The following is a 17,627-nucleotide window of genomic DNA, read 5'->3' on the forward strand; positions in this document are numbered from 1 at the left end:
TTCTATCTTTATGCTTTTTACAATCCCTCTCGGCACTTCCTTATATTCAAGTTGGTTTCAATCATATTTTATCTTAAATTGTTCTCTATTTCCCCCTCAACGTTTTATTATGTAGATTTGCAAACACATAAAAAATTGAAAGAAATTATACGGTCAACACCCATATACCCATTGCCTGGGACAGAGGTCAGCAAACTTTTTTCAGTAAGAAATTGGATAGTAAATATTTTAGACTTTGCAGGACATATGGTCTCTGACAACGACTCAGCTCTGCTAGTGTAGTGCAAAAACAGCCGTAGACAATATGTAAATGAATGGGCATGGCTGTGTTCCAATAAAACTTTATTTACAAAACAGGCTGTCCTGATCCCTGACCTAGAATCTACTATAAATATTTTGCTACTTGTTTTATCACGTGTGTATCTGTTTCTTTATCCATCTCATTTTGATGGATTTCAAATTAAGTTTCAGGCATCAGTACACATCTCCCCGATCAGTTTTCATATGTAGTGTTTCACACATCTAATCTTTTTCTCCAAAAGGCTGTAATTTCTTCAGTGACAAAAACCACTCTTTTAAAACCCATCTCAAAGTCTGAAGCCTTTCCTTATTTTCTGTAGTCAGAAGTAATTGTGTCTTTTTGCCTTAATTCATTAATTCAGCAAACATTTATCTACTGTTTGCCAAGTCCATGAATGGGACTCAAAATAAAGGCAGGCACTTATTATCTAATAGGAAAACAGATATGGAAACAAACAAATATAAAGCAATTGATAATAGAAATGGGAGCAGAGAACTGTTGACTTAAGAAAGGATGTGAACTGTAGCCTGAGGGAGTTGGGAGAGGCTTCTCAAGAAGTTCAAGGTGGGATTCAAGAGTGAGCTGTGCTTCCCCATAACACTGCATTGTTATTGCACGTGTGCATTGCTAGATCTATGATTTGGGATTCATTCTTCATTAAGAAACAGCCCGTAGGTCACTGTTGGGGATAATACTTCTCTCTCACTCCTCCTTTACCCATGCTGAAGGATCTCCCCCAGAACATTTGGGCCCAGTGCTCTACTTCTTTCTCTACACTGGTCGTTTGCAAATTTGAGCACACATGGGAATCACCTGGAGGGTCTGTTAAAATACCAATTTCTGAACCCAAGCCCAGATACTCTGATTCAGCAGGTCTGAGGTGGAGCCCTAGAACCTGCATATGTAACAATTTTTCAGATGATACTGATCCAGGGACCACACTCTGAGATGCAGAAAAAATTAAAATTTATTTAACATATGTTGCTTGATTTAAAAAACCTTTTAGCATATCAAGAATCTATAAAAGGAATAAATGGATGAGTCATTCTTAATGGTAAACCATAGAGGCATGCCCATAAATGTTAGGAACAAAGGAAGGATAAGCATTATCACTGTTCCAGTTTAATAATATAATGGAGATCTTAGCCAATGCAATGAAAGAAACAAAACAAAATTTAAAGATCCAAGAAAACAAAAAGATATAAATACAGCATTTGAAAGAGGAGATCTGCAAAAAATAAAAGCTTTTTGGGGGGCGCCTGGGTGGCTCAATCGGTTAAGCGACTGCCTTCAGCTCAGGTCATGATCCTGGAGTCCCGGGATCGAGTCCCGCATCGGGCTCCCTGCTCAGCGGGGAGTCTGCTTCTCCCTCTGACCCTCCTCCCTCTCGTGCTCTCTGTCTCTCATTCTCTCTCTTGCAAATAAATAAATAAAATCTTTAAAAAAATAATAATAAATAAATAAAAGCTTTTTTTTTCAGATGATGCTATTTTCTACATAGAAAATCCAAGAGATTTTATAAGCTATTAAACTGTAAGAGAGTTCCACAAGGTTGCATATTACAAGATTAACCTATAGAAATCATTAGGATTTTGATTAAAAAAATCTTATGGGAGAAGGGTGCTTGGGTGGCTCAGTCAGTTAAGTGACCAACTCTTGATTTCAGCTCAGGTCATGATCTCAGGGTCATGAGATAGAGCCCCGAGTGCTGGGCTCTGCACTCAGCAGAGAGTCCGCTTGAGGATTCGCTTGCTTTCTCTCTCTCAAATAAATAAATAAATCTTTTTTAAATGTATTTTTTTATTTTTTTAAAGATTTTATTTATTTCAAGTAAATAAATGAATCTTAAAAAAAAAAGTCTTAATGGAGAAAATTTATTTACAAAACAAAACAACCAACCAAACAGACACATATACACTTCATCAAAACCTATAAGGTACCACCCCTTGTTCCTGTTCACAGGGGGGGAAATGTATAAGGTAATAAGGAATAATTTATTTGTAAATCTAATAAAATATGAACAGCAACTTTATGGAAAAATAAAAAATAAAGGTTTTTGAAGAACATAAATGAAGAAAGAAATAGAGAAATATATCATGTCTACAGATAGGTAAGTTGACTATTATAAAGATGGTTGTTCTACCTTAATTACCAACGAATTTCAATGTAATACAATAAAAAATTCCAGTTTTTTTTTTTTTTGGAGAACTTGAAAAATCAGTCCTAAAATTATTATGGATGAAGAAACAGAAAATAGCTAAAACAATTTTGAAGAAAAACTCATAGAAGATGCTTTATCAGGTTTAAAAATTCTTTATAAGTATTTTAGATGACGTATTAAGATGCTCAGAGAGATTTTTAGAAAAATGGAACAGGATAGAAAAAAAAAGAATTAGATACATGCATATATATAAACCTTCTATATCACAGAATTTATATTTTCTAATCAAAGGTACAACAATAAACAATTCAACAAACAGTTCTAGAATAATTGGATAGCTCTATGGCAGGGAAGTCACTATCTCACAGCCCATACAAAAATAAATTCATTTATTTAAAGACCTAAAGGTAAAAAGAAAAACTTCATAAAGCTTTAAGAAAAAAAATCAAAATATATAAAAAATCTGAAATCCAATAAAAGTAAGACAACTCAATAGAAAAATGGAAAATAACTGACAGTTCACAGAAGAAACCCAAATAGTCAATAAGCATGAAATGATTCACAATTTCACTAGAAATCACATTAAAAACACAATGAAATACCAAAGCACATCCATGTAATAAAAATGTATTAGTTAGGATGCAGAATAATTGAAGCTTTCATACTCAGTAGTAATGGAAATTGATTTTACTTTGGTGGGCAATTTGTTGATATTAGTGAAGGTAGGGATGGTCCAGAGAAATTCTTGAGGGTTAGCTCGAGGATGCATGCTTAAGAATTGTTATGGACTGTATGTTTGTGTCTCTCTCAAATCCTTATGTTGAAACCCTAATCCTCAGTGTGAGGGTATTAGGAGAGGGGATCTTTGGAAAGGTAAAAAGGTCACGAGGGGAGGGCCCTTATCATGGAAATTGTGTACTTCTAAGGAGAGATACAAGACCTTGTTTGTCTCTTTGCTCTCTGCCACATTAGGATGCAACAAGAAAGACCACCATCTGCAAACCAGGAAGAGGGTTGTCATTAAGATTCTGCCAGCAACTGTATGTTGAACTTTCTAGTCTCCATAACTGTGAGACATAAACTTTTGTTGTGTAAACCACCCAGTCTATGGTAATTTGTTATAGCAGCTAGAGTAGACTCAGACAAGAATGTTCATTGTATCATTGTTTATAGTAACAAATGGCAACAAATTAATTATTAACCAATAAGAAAGACGGGTAAGTAAATTATATTATAATCATGCAATGGAATATTATATAACAGTTAAAATGAAATCACTAGTGACATATATCTTAATGTTTATACTTCAAAATTATAATACTGAGTAAACTCATTCATACATTTATACAGTAGGATTTATACATTAGGACACCATCTATATAAAATTTGGATTTATACATTAGGACACCATCTATATAAAATTTGGAAATGTTCAAAACAATATTATGTACTTTTCATTAATATGTACACATGTAGTAGTTTTATAAACATGCACAAAATGATCAATATCAAACTCAGGATAGTGGGTCCACCGGGACAGGAGAAAAAGAGAATGGGATAAAAGAAGAAAACAGGGCATTTCAATGGCATCGGTAGTATATTATTTCTTTTGAAAAAATCTGAAACAAATAGAGTAAAATGTTAAGATTTGAGCAAAATGTTAAGCTTCGAAAAGAAAAGGCAAATAAAGTAAAATGTTAAGCAAATATAGTAAAATGTTAAGCGTGGCTAGTGGGTGCTCCTTAAATTATTTTCTATACTTCTCTTATGTTTAAAATATTTTGTAAACATTTACAGGGGAGTCTGCTATATTTTTTTTTAATTGCTGAAATATAGTTGACAGAGTTGTAATTGTTTCCGGTGTACAACATACTGATTTGACAATTCTGTACATTATTCGGTGCTCGCCACAATGAGTGTAGTCACCCTCTGTCACCATGCAACGTTATTACAATATTATTGACTATATCCCCTATGCTGTACTTTTCACCTCCCTGACTTATGTTATAACTGAAAGTTTGTTCCTCCCCTCCACCTATTTGGCAGCACCCCACCCCAGCACCCAAAGCCCCTCTGACAACCATCAGTTTGTTCTCTGTACGTAAATGCCTCTCTGTTCATTGCTCAGTGCTCTTCACATGTCATCCCAGTGTAACCTGGTTTCCTCTCCTAGCAGTTTCTCGGAACTTCTCTCTCCTTCAGTCACCTGTGACTTCTCTGCTGCCAAAGTCCACAGGTGCGTTTCTGCTCTGGGCTCATTTGACCGACCTGTGGTATTTGACTCTGATGCCATCCCTTTTCCTCCTCATATTTGCTCCTCCCCTTCCCTCGGATTTTGGGTTTCTTCCTAACTCTACTTATTTCTTCCCAGTACCCTTGGCAAGTGTCTTCTCTTCTCCTCGCCATGTAAATGCCAGTGTCCACCAGGACTCTGAGCTCAGTCCTCCATGACCCAAGTATACCCTCATGCAAACTCCAATATTCAAACACAGCCTGGACATTTTTACTGAGACCTCCTCGGAGCACATCAACGTCCATTACATTCAAACAGAAATCATTTCCCTGGCCCTACACCAGCCCTTTCCAAGCTCTGTTGTGTGAGGCGGAGTAATGACCTTTCAAAGATGTCCACCTCCTAATTCTGGAACCTGTGGATAGACTACCTTACAGGGTGAAAGGGACTTCGCAGATATGGTTAAAAATCTTGAGATGGGAGGATTATCTTGGATTATCTAGGTGGGCCCAATGCCATCAGTGGATTCTGTCATGTAATCACAAGAGAGTCAGAGCCAGAGAAGGGAAACAGAGAGTGACGTAGGGTCGTGAGCCAAGAAATGCAAGCGGCTTCTAGATGCTGCAATCAGGGAAATAGATTCTTTTCTAGAGCCTCTAGAAAGAACACATCCCTGTGGACCCATTTTGGAATTTTGAACCCCAGAACCATAAGGCGATGCGTGTGTTGTTTTCAGCCTCTCAGTTTGTGTGATGTGTTACAGTGGAAAGAGGAAACCACGTGCACCAACAATGTTTCTTCTCCATTACACTGTTACTGAAGGGATTCTAGGTCCCACCCTCTCACCACGTACATCCAAGAAGGAGGCAGTTTCCATCACTGTCACTTCTTCCTGGCTGCCCTCACCACCCCCTGCCTAGCTCCCTGAAATGACCTCCTGGACCCCTGCGTGTGGCCGGCATCTCCTTTGCCTCATTCCCCCTAGATGCCCACACCTACACCCATTCTGCCCAGGCTGCCAAAGCAATGTTTCTGAAACATGCATCTGCTCATATGACTTGTTAATTAAAACCCTTTCATGCTTCTCCATTAATTTCAGGGGAAGGGTCGTGTTCTTAAGGGCAGCGCACAAAGCCAGGCTTTTCGAATCTCCTATCAGACGGGCATCTGTAGCCACTCCTTTGCTCCAGCCTAAAGGCAGCCTGCAAAGGCCCAAGCTCTTAGCAAGGAGTTTGTATTAGAATCACCTAGAAAGCAATGAAAAACTGTACAGGCGGGGTGCCTGGCTGGCCAAGTCTGAGGAGCAGGTGACTCTTGATCTTGGGGTGGTGAGTTCAAGCCCCACGTTGGGCGTAGAAATTACTTAAAATCTTGGGGGGGTGGAAACTGTATAGGCATTGCCACCGCTTTAAGAGAGTTTTGCTTAGGGGCACCTGGGTGGCTTAGTCGTTAAGCGTCTGCCTTCAGCTCAGGTCATGATCCCAGGGTCCTGGGATCGAGCCCCGCGTCGGGCTCCCTGCTCCGCGGGAAGCCTGCTTCTCCCTCTCCCACTCCCCCTGCTTGCGTTCCCTCTCTCACTGTGTCTCTCTCTGTCAAATAAATAAATAAAATCTTTATTTAAAAAAAAAGAGCTTTGCTTAATAGGTTTGGGGGCATTGAGGGCCAACTGTGTCTTTAGTAAAGCTCACGGGCTATTCGGATTAAAATCTATCACCTGAGTGCATCCAGCTGTTTCTAGCACCGTGTTTTCTCTCTCACTGTGCCATCTGCCTGGAACTTGTCCTTTGGTCCCAGGACTCATCCTTTACACACAAGTGTTCTCCTTCTACAGAGCTCTCGCATCTGATCAGGTGCCCTCCTGAGTGCACCCTTGGAAATCTGCACATATTTACTGAGTTACCAGTTGGTCTCCCCTACCGCCTCACTCCTAGCTACACCTCCTCGCCAGGTTCCTGAGAGCAGAAATCAGGCAACCCCAGGTGCCTACCACAGGACCTGGCATACAGCAAATGCCCCGGCCAATGCAGCCGTGGCCCCCTCACCCCCCACCCTCCACCTGAAGCACTCCTACATGGACACAGGTTGCTATTCTCATTTCTGGTCCCGTCTGTCCTGCTCAGATCCATTGTCTCACACCCCCCGGGGTGGCTTCTGATTCTTCTCATCACATAGTAAGTAACATCAAGCCCGAGGTTCAGCGAAGACCAGAGGATTTAGTCAGATGAAATAGGTCAAAATGACTTGGCTCTCGTTTTCTGTCAGCTAGACCACCAATCATTGCCAGTAAGCCGGGTTGACCTTTTGGAGATGGGCCACTGGGGTAAGAATAGTCCAACTGCCCTATTGGCTGGCCCTCCCCCCGCACCGGCTTCTGAGGGACAACCGACGAATCTGCCAGTGGGTAGTACTGAACATGTTGCTGTCTACAGCAGGGGGAATAGAGGCAAAGGCTTAAGCGAGGGGCTAATCATTTAAGCAATTTTTTTTTCTCAAGTCCCCTTTGCACCACTCTGCAAGCTGTTGCCCCCCCATAATATGCTCCCCCTTCCACAGATACGTTACTCGGGCTGCAAAATTAAAACACGCATAGATTATTTAACATAGTTTTATGATATTGGGTTAATTAGATAAAGCTTTCTCATGAAAACACTCAGCAAATAACACAGAGTTCTTTCTGTTATTATTTATTGAATGTGTAAAACACAAGTCCCCATTCAGCCTTGCAAGTCTGGACAGAGAAAGAGCACTCCAGGGCCATTAGATTTAGAAATCCAGACCCTGGGGTCATTCTGACCATGCGTACAAGCAGTCCTACAATAATAAAACAGTCAGGCATTTAAGGGGAGAAAGCACATTGCAATGTGGAATAGTTTCCATTGCAAGTTGCCAATTTGAAATGATCTTTCTCTGACACGATTTAATTTGAAAACTACTGAGGTCATTTCCTTTTAACTCAGTTCTACATAAGCAAAACTGCATTAACCAGTTAATTCAATGAAACGAATAGTTGAATTGATTTTTTTGAGAATGGAATTGACCAGTTATTTTCAATTAACTTGTCTGCTTTCTTCAAAGGGGCATGTAGGTAGAGCCCAATGCTAATGGATATGGAGGGCACTGAACAGAGTAGCCATCAAATCCTGTCTGTTGCCTCCTAGGGGCCCCAGGCACTATGCAGAATTCAGAGATACAGGGTATGTGATGCTGTGTTGGGAGTGAGCTTGCGATCTACCTTGGAAAGATGAGCCACCAAAGGATAACTAACGTGCAAAGCAGGAGAGGGAGAAGGAGCACAGGCAATAAGGCAATTTATAATTTAGAATGTTCTAGAAGAGGGCTAGTGTCTGGGAAGACTTTATGGAGCAATTAGGACTGAGTGATAAAGTTTGGCTGGGCAGAAGGTGTGGACAGCGAGAAAAGTGAGGGCAGCCAGGGACGGGTGCTGGAGGGTGGCCAGTATTGGGCCAAATGGTGGAGAAATAGGATAAATAAAAAGGCAATTGAGTAAAGTGAAGGCAAAACCCAAAGGGCCTTATTTTCCAAATTAGGCTTCAATGTGGATAAAAGGTGGGCTAAATGCCCTCAGGCACAGAATGAAGACAAAGCTAGTGAAAGTGTATGTGACACTGGCAGGGATAGGTTTGTGGTAAGACCAACCACAATCCCTACCTGATAAATGTATCTCCACCACTGGTCCGCCTCTTCACTTGCCCATCATTCCTAATCAACACTGTTTATCAGCTACATGAGTGAGAGGAAGGTTTTTACTTCTCTTAGACGCCTGCCTTACAATTGTTCTTCCTCATGAGATAGCCTCCTACATCCTACCAAGATAGAGATTAAAAAGAAAATTGACAAAAAAAAAAAATGACATCCAGAAATTTAAACTAAAGGAGTAGCATAAACATAGTGATGTTGATTCTTCATATCCCTATATTAATTTATATGTTTCTTTTTTTTTTTTAAAGATTTTATTTATTTATTTGAGACAGAGAGCACATGAGAGGGGGGAGGGTCAGAGGGAGGAGCAGACTCCCTGCAGAGCAGGGAGCCCGATGCGGGACTCGATCCTGGGACTCCAGGATCATGACCTGAGCCGAAGGCAGTCGCTTAACCAACTGAGCCACCCAGGCGCCCAATTTATCTGTTTCTAATTCTTCTCCAGGTGACTGAGAATAAAACCTTCTCTAAGAGTTGTCATGAAGATTAAGTGGTAACATTGATTAAAATGGATCTAACTTTACACTAGGCGCCTACCAAGCACCCAGTAGATATAAGCTGCCTTTTGTCATAGATCTATGAGGCTTTGTATTCACCTTTGCCAAGCTGTAATTTTTTTTTTAATAGCAGCATTTCAAATATGTATGGTAGACTTCTCATACCCCATTCCCCTACACACTTATACATCTAGAAATGAGCACAGGACTTAGGTCTAACCACGTATATTCTATTTTCCTAAACAGAGTATGTAAGTCAAAGTTGGACATGATTCAAGCCAATCAGTGAGTCTCTTTTCCTCTGACATTACTAACTGTATGGATAACTTAAGTTAGACCTGCTATGGGCCCCAATACATAGAATAATCCTGAGTATAAAGGTAATAAACACAGTTGGCGGGGGGAGTGGAGAGAGAGAGAGACAGAGAGAAGACAGACAGAGGGAATTTGTGATATCTTTTGAGATTCTTATAAATCAGAGCAACTTTTGAACTTTACATCTTTACTTGAACCAATAATTTTTCTCTCTGCCTAAACTGGTTAGAGATGCGTCCCTTACAATTTAAAGAATACTGGCCATTGGAGAAAGACATCATGACCTCACTGTATAAAGAAAGAAACCGAAGTCTTGAGATTGTAAAGACGTATTCAAAGCCAGATGGCTGGTTAATGGCACAGAGATGAGACCAACCACCTCAAAGTTTTCATCTACAACATGGGCTCATGAGTCAGCCCTTTCCTTCTGGGGTGTGGCTGGCCATCCTCAGGCCTTTAATCTTAGCAAGCTCCCTGTTACCATAACGTCTCCAGCTGCAGACAAGACAATGCCCTAAATCTTCACTTTCCCAAGCTTTCAGTTTCCAGTTGTCCAAGAAACACTCTTAGTATGCCTTCCACCCTCATACTTTACAAGCAACCTCAGAACTCCAAACCTCCTGTAGCAGTCATCATCACATCTCAGTATCCTGACTTTTGTCATCCCATGAATCTGACTCTACCTCCTGAATATACCTCCAGAAACCCAGATACTGTGTCTGTGATGCTCATTTCATCCAGAGGTCTTCAGACGGTCTCAGCTTGTCCTGGGACACCACGTCGAGGTCTTGGATCTGGGCTCCTCCCCTGAGCTCAACTGCCTAGTCAATGGCTCGGTGTGGATATCCACTCCCCGCCCCCCATGGTGGCTTCTGTTTGGAATGAAGTTCTTCCAAATAGAGACAACTGCCTCCTTTTCATCAGTTAAATCTCAGCACAAATGCCATTTCATCTCGAGGGCCTCCCCCCTCTCTCTTGACCAAATGATCCCTTTTACAGCCCCTACCCTCACTCTCTAATACTCCATTTTATTTCTACTATTTTATTTATTGTCTTCACATTTATCTTATTCTAGAATAGATATGACTTATTAATTTGTCTACATGCTTATTATGTTTCCCCCTTGTGTCAGTTAGATATTGCTATGGAACAAGGCACTCACTGGTTTACAACAGTACACGTTTCTTATTATGTATTTCCTATGTCTCCAAAAGTCTAATGGGTCAGCAGGGTAGTTCTGGTCTTGGCTGGGCTTGCTCACGTAGCAGCCTCTAGAGGTTACCTGGCCCTCAGCCAGGGTGCCTGGCCTCCCCTCTATCCTCTTTCATCTTCCAGCAAGTTAGCTTGGGCTTATTCACAAGGCAGTGACGGAGTTCTGACAGAGAGAGAGAGTGTAAAAGTGTGCAAGACTTTGTGTCATTTCTGCCACAGTCCATTAGCCAAAAATAATTGCCAGGAAAAAAGAGTCAGTGTGCAAGTGTACTACCAGAGGGCACAGTGTGAAAACCTGAAGCCACAAGCAATGTGCCATGTCCTCTAACAGAATCTAAGCCCCTTGAGGGCAAGTGCCTCATCTCCTTAGCTGTATCCTCAGCACTTAAGACAGTGCTTAGCAAAGAGTGCATATATATATATATATATATATAATAATTTCTGACTGACCGATTAGAAACTTGGGCTCCTTGCTTGGTGTCAAATGCTCTCTCTCCACTCTGCGTGGTCTATGAACTCATTCAAAATGATAACTGTGTATTTTTATACTATGAATACAATACACTCAATGGATGTAGTCTCTTTTTTTAATAGCAACTGTTCAGCTAAGAGGAAATTGATAGACGTTTATAGGGTCCCCACGAAAAAGGCCTGATATCTAAGCAGAGGGAAGCACATAAGGGAGCATTGTTTGGGGTTGGATGGTGGGAGGGTTTGAAGAGGGTGGGGACAGAAATGCACTGCTGGAATGGAAGTGCCATAGGGACAGGGATGGTGTTTCCATGATTCATGGCCATGCCCAACGCCAAGCCCTGTGCCTTGCACATTGGGTAGCTGATACTTCTATTAATTGATGGAGTAAATGAGGAAAGTGTATGTTCATGTCTAGGAAGCCCAGGGAATTTGCAGGGTATAATACATACACCTCTGGGGAGTCACTCTAGGAAGGAGAGCCAGAAAGTTGAAATACAGGAGTTCTGAACTCAGACAAGATGTGTGGAGCAGGAGACTGCATTTCTTGGTGGTGTCTTAGAGGAGATGTGGAATTTCAGAAGCAGAGGAGAAAGGATGAGAGGGGAGGGTGATATCTGAGGCTTAGGGTGAGGCCTACCCAAAGGGAGAGGGTTGATTCACCGAGGAAAAGAATGCTTGTGCTGGTGTCTCCAAGAGAGGGAGAGAGACAGGTCAGAGGAATTTTGGTCCTATCTGTGTCATTCTGACAGGAATCACAGCAGTGTGAGCTCTTGTCCTCTCTCCAAACCCTTCTGAATGTCTTCATGTCCTAGACCAGACCAAAACACTCTGATAGGAATTATTTGATGTGCTCTAATTTAAGATCTCTGCATGCAAATACTAGTTCCAGGCTGTGTGGGGGCCACCCAAAATTTGGGGTGGGGCCAGGGATATTTCAAACATCTTTACCCTTCAAGTTGACCATATGTGCTTAATTGGGTTGGTGCTCTGGCCGTGGGGCCATCCCCCACATGCCCTGAGTGGGGCTGAAGCTCCTATTGGTGCTTTTAAGCCCCGAGAGGCCTGTGGGTAGCACCATGCTGGGTCCCATGAAGGTAAAACCAAGCTGGCTTTGGAATTGAGGATTATTGCTCCCAGGCTCTGCCTCTTACATATTAAGCAATTAATATCTGTGCCATCCTGTGAGGACACAGGAAAGCACGCACATCTTCACATATGGGCACCAGATGACTTGGATACAGAGCTGTCTCAGCTGCTTTTAGCTCCCCTTGAAAACACCAGTGGAAGCAAGCATATAATGTGTTCAGAACATTTGCCACATTCTATATGTGTTTAATAGAGAAGACCCTCACTTTTCTTCATCACGGCACTAGACTTCCTTTCGTAAGTGGAGATCCAAAGATTGGAAAGAAACAGAAAGAGCACAGTATTCTACTTCTTTAGCTTGTTTCTCTATCTGTAAAAACATGGGGTGTTAAACCCATTGTACAGATATGCTGTGAGGATTGGAAATCATATATACAATGGTTTCCAATCATACAGTAGGTATTCCATAAATGGCGGATGCCCTTCCTGCTGTTGCTATGATTGTCACTGTTATTATTATGATCCTATACACACAGAAATTTCTCTCCGAGAAGCTGGATGACCGGTTAAGTAAGGTGAGGCAAGAAACTCTTGCAGTAGACAGCTGAATGAATCGCTTTGGCTGCATCCCTACTCAGAAGCCTGCTGGAGACTATCCTTTGAAGTAACAATATCTCACACTTTTGTATCACTTCGCTGTTTCCAAGAGCATTTACAATCTTCTCTGGTGCCTCAATCAGAATAGGCTCTGTTACGTTGCAGTAGTTTCAAGTAATTTTCAAAAATCTTCATGATTTTAAATGAACAAAGGTGTATTTCTCATTCGTGTTATATGTCTATCCTGGGTTGGCAGGGAGCCTTGATCACGAGAAATCTAGGGTGATGGAGCCAGACTATGTCAGTTGTTGGTCACTGGGCCAGAGGGAAAGAGAGCTCTGGAAAGTCTAGAACTGGCCATTAAATGCCCTGGCTTGGAACTGACATGTGTTACTTCTGCTCACAACTCAAATATCTATCACACGGCCTCCCTCAAACCCACGGGGACAGAAGTACACTCCTACTATGTACCTGGAAAAGAGCTAGAAATCATTGGTGAAGAGCATTGGTGATAGCCATATTTTGCTATCAAAACCATTCTTTGAAGTGGGGAGAACCAATATCATCACTCAGATCTTACTGAAAAGGATAACTACACTTAAAGAGAAGACTGTCAGTCACATGGGTGGAAGGAAAATGGGGCTATTTTTGCCAATCAGAAATAACTTTCCATATCCTTAGAAAGTGATATAAGAATCGTAATTCTTGGCACTCCCTTATTTCCCAGAGATACTTCTTATTATTTCTGTGACAAACTACCACTCTATTCAAACCCACTTGCTTCTCTCTACTTGCTTACCTCTTTAACCAAGCATTTGTAAATTGCTTTTTCTTGTGGAATTTTATAAAAGCAGAGAACTGCAGTTATAAGGGACACTAAAAACTGGTTGTTGGGTTATCTATTACTTTTTACCAAAATACCTCAAAGCTTAATGGTTTAAACCAACCAATTTATTTTACTCACTGGTGTAGGTCAGGAATTTGGGATGGATTTAGATTGGTGATTCATCTCCAACCCATAGGTCATCAGCTGGGGTAGCTGCGGCTGGATGAGCCACTTCCAAAATGGCTTCTTCACTCATATGTCTGGCACTGTGGTGCTCCTTGGCTTTCTCCCTCTCCCTCTATTACTTCATATCCTCCAGGACCTCTCAGTAGAGCTTGAGCTTCCTACAGCACGGTGGCCTCTGAGTAGCTGGACTACTTAACATGGCGGCCTGGGGCTCTAAGGGTAAGTGTTTCAGTGACCTAGTTTCAGAAATCCCCCAGTGTCATTTCCATCGCAATTGGTCAAGTAAGTCACTATGGGAGCCCACATCCAAAGGGAGGTGTTTAGACACCTTATCCTGATAGGAAAATATCCCCTCTGTCTCATTACCAAAAGTTTAGAAATGCTGAGTGCCTTGCCAAAGTTGAACAGGTCTCTAGATTCCCATCCAGTTTCCTGCCATTAACCATATTTCCCCTTTCTCTCTACACACTACAGCCTTTCTCTGGGCCCGAGATTCTTTACTCATAAACATATGAAACTGGAAAGATGATCTCTAAGGTCGCTTTCTCTCTAACATATATTTAACGAGTCCTATAATTTGCATCTCTCCTTCAAATTTTCCTCAGAATTCTCCCCCCATGAAAGCTCTTCTGATTAACAAAACCTGGCTTTAATCACACACTCTCCATTAGTGAATTTCCTCAGCACACATGTGGGTAGGTTTTGCACTAAGATCAAGTTCTGTGCTTGTTTTAATGTGTCACAAGTCCCAATTCCCAGTGACTTCATCCGACATTGATCTCTTCCTTCCAAAAATTCCTATTACATTTTTAGTTCAAACCACAGAATTTGGCCTTTGAGGACATGGTGTCTTGCATTGCTTTTAAATTGTTTCATGTGTATAAGTTATGTCTTGCCAATTGGACCTTAAGCTTTATGGCACTATCCATGCTTTATTCTTTTAAGAACTTAGCACAGTAACGTGTGCAAGAAGTGGGTAGTAATGCCTATTGTTGATGTTTGTTTCTTCTTCTGTTCTTATACTTACACATTACTATTTAGCTTGTCACTTCACTTTTTGGTTAGTTTACCAAGAGCAGAAGCTTTATTTTATTACATTGGTATCCCTCTAAAGAATTGTATACTCCAGTGTATCATTCATGACACATACTTAATAAATTTCCCTAGGTAGCTCCCTCTTTCTGATTTGCTTATCCAAGAGTTGTATCCACACCAGGGAACTTTTTCCAAAACTGACCCCCCGATTCTTTCTCTGTAAATGATTCAATATTTTCTTACAAAACCACATCATTATCAGACTAAGAAATTGAATATCAATGCAATAATGTTATTTAATATATAGCCTATAATCCAAATGATCTAAAAAGTTCTGAAAAGATTTGGAAAGATCTGAAAAGATTTTTTTCAACACTTTTTTCTTTCTTTCTTTTTTTTTTAAATTTATTTATTTATTCATGAGAGACAGAGAGAGAGAGAGGCAGAGGGAGAAGCAGGCTCCCAAGGAGCAGGGAGCCCAATGCGGGACTCGATCCCAGGACCCTGAGATCATGACCTGAGCTGAGGGCAGACGCTTAACCATCTGAGCCACCCAGGTGCCCAACACTTTTTTCTTTATATGTTTTTGGTTTTTTATCCAATCTAAAATCATACATTGCATTTAGTGGTCATGTCTCTTTAAACTCCTTTAGTCTTCACAAAATTGATTTATTTGAAGATTCCAGGCCAGTTGTCTTGTAGGTTATCTCCGAACCTTAATGGTTACATACATGGCCAAACATTTTGAATTAGAAAACTCTATGGGTGATGTATAATTCCCACGGTCTCCTTAAGGAGGCACATAGTTCCTGTCTGTCCCATTATCAGGGATGCTAACTTTGAATACTGTCTCGCAGTTGGTATTTACCAGATTTCTCCACTGTAAAGGTACTCTTTTCATTTCTAATTAGGTGAACTCTGGAGTGATAGTTTGAGATTATGTATGTAACCTATCCTTCCATAGCTTTTCATGTGATGCTTTCAGGACCCACTGATAATCCTTGGCCAAGTAAATTCTTACATCGGTGATGTTATATTGTTAGCTACTGTTTCAATCCCTATTTTCCATATCAGTATAAATTCATGGATTTTTTCTTTAATCCAAGTGTTATAACTCTCTACCACGGTTGTTTTTTTTATCCTTTATAAACTTTATTTTTCTTATTGACACGAAATTCACATATAATAATATATTAGTTTCAGGTATACAACATAAAGCTTTGATATATGAAGATATTGTGAAATGATCGCTACAGTAAGTGTAGTTAATATCCAACCCCACCCATAGTTACAATTCTTTTTCTTGTGATGACTTTTAAGTTGTTTTTTGATGATCAAATTGTTTCACATTCGGCCAGTGAGAGTTTCTTCAACCTGGGTACTAGGCCATTTTGACGGGTCTTTGAGATGCCCTTGGATTTCTAACATAAGATTTCTAGGCTTGTCATTCTCCTGCCACATTTCCACTGGACCATGACTAGTGTTAGCAGAGAATAGAAGTGAGAAGCCATGGTCTGGATTTTAGAAATCCTCACGGTTACTGAGGTACAGTTAATTTTAATTGAATTTTATGAAAGATAAATGTACAGAAGTGAAAGTTCCTTTTGGAGGAGGACTGATGAGTTATGTAATTTTTGAAAGCTTTTTTAGTTTCCTTTTCATTTTAATGACTGCAAGCTGGTTTGATATTCTTGGGTGTCTTGCTCTAAGAACTTTGAGTTCTTTCCTTTTCCTATCTGAATGCCTGAAGACATCATTCTTTATTCTCAATTTTCAGTAATATAGGTAGGATTTATTTTAGTGATGAAGGTTTATCAGATTTTCTTGTAACATGATATACGCTTTCTGCTTTTTAAAAAATTTTACATTGTATCTATGAATGTATCTTTTTTAAAGAGAGAGAGCACCTGTAGGTGAGGAGGTTGTGGGAGGGGGGGCAGAGAGAGAGGGAAAGAGAGAATCTTTTTTTTTTTTTTTTTGCTGAGAAATGTATGTTTATTCTGATACAGTTGTACAGCTAATCTAGGACAAATTACCAAATAAATTCTACATTCTTTCTTCAGGACTGGGGTTTTTCGATGACTTCAAATCTAGGATCTTCAAATTTGAAGTCCAGGAACGTATTCATGTCTGCTTTACCATACATTTGCTTAAGCTTAAAAAAGCTCCCTCTCTAGGTCTTGCTGGTACTCTGGGCCAGTATCAGCGGGTCCTCCAGATGCCTGTCGCTTAGTTCTGTATTCTCTAATCTTGTCCACGAAGAGTTTCTGCACAGGATCAAGTTCCTTATTAAATGCCACTGCTGAAACACCAATGTTCCTCCCCAAATGAGCTGAGACTGCGGACCGAATGAGAGAGGAGAACCTGAAGAGCCTCTGAGGAATCATGGTGATTCTGTTACTTGCACTCACTCCTGAGCTGCCACAGCCTCCGCGGCCACCACAGTTCTACTTCCGGCCCTGGCTCCGCCCTGGAAAGAGAGAATCTTAAGCAGGCTCCATGTTCAAAGCAGAGCCCAATGTGGGGCTTGATCTCAAGACCCTGAGATCATGACCTGAGCCAAAATCAAGGGTCGGATGCTTAACCAGCTAAGACACCGGGTGCCCCTCCACCTTTTTTTAAAGTAGGCTCCATGCCCAGCATGGAGCCCAATGTGGGGATTGAACTCACAACGCTCAGATCAAGACCTGAGCTGAGATCAGGGGTCAGACACCTAACTGACCAAGCCATCCAGGTACCCCTGTGAATGTATCTTTTTTCTATTTGTTGACTTCTATGCTTTAGAGATACAAATTATTTTTATATGTTTATCTTTAATTTTATAATCCAATATATTTAATCTTCCCATTTTTTCTTAGTCTGCATTCACTGTGATGACATGCTCTTTTCCTCTGCATTATTGATAGATTTCTTCCAATGACATTCATTTTCTTTCTTATTTCTCATATTTGTTATGGTGTTCTTTTGACCTTCGATTTGTTTCC

At 40.7% G+C, this 17,627-nt stretch overlaps 1 pseudogene; it reads right to left on the reverse strand.

Annotated features, from left to right (window-relative positions):
* Nucleotides 1–16,702: 16,702 nt before the first annotated feature.
* On the reverse strand, nt 16,703–17,053 carry LOC118004589 (annotated as a pseudogene).
* Between the last annotated feature and the right edge of the window lie 574 nt (nt 17,054–17,627).

The sequence above is a fragment of the Mirounga leonina genome, unplaced genomic scaffold, assembly GCF_011800145.1.
Source record: "Mirounga leonina isolate KUSES-001 unplaced genomic scaffold, KU_Mleo_1.0 Mir_93, whole genome shotgun sequence".
NCBI classification, from domain to species: Eukaryota; Metazoa; Chordata; class Mammalia; order Carnivora; family Phocidae; genus Mirounga; species Mirounga leonina.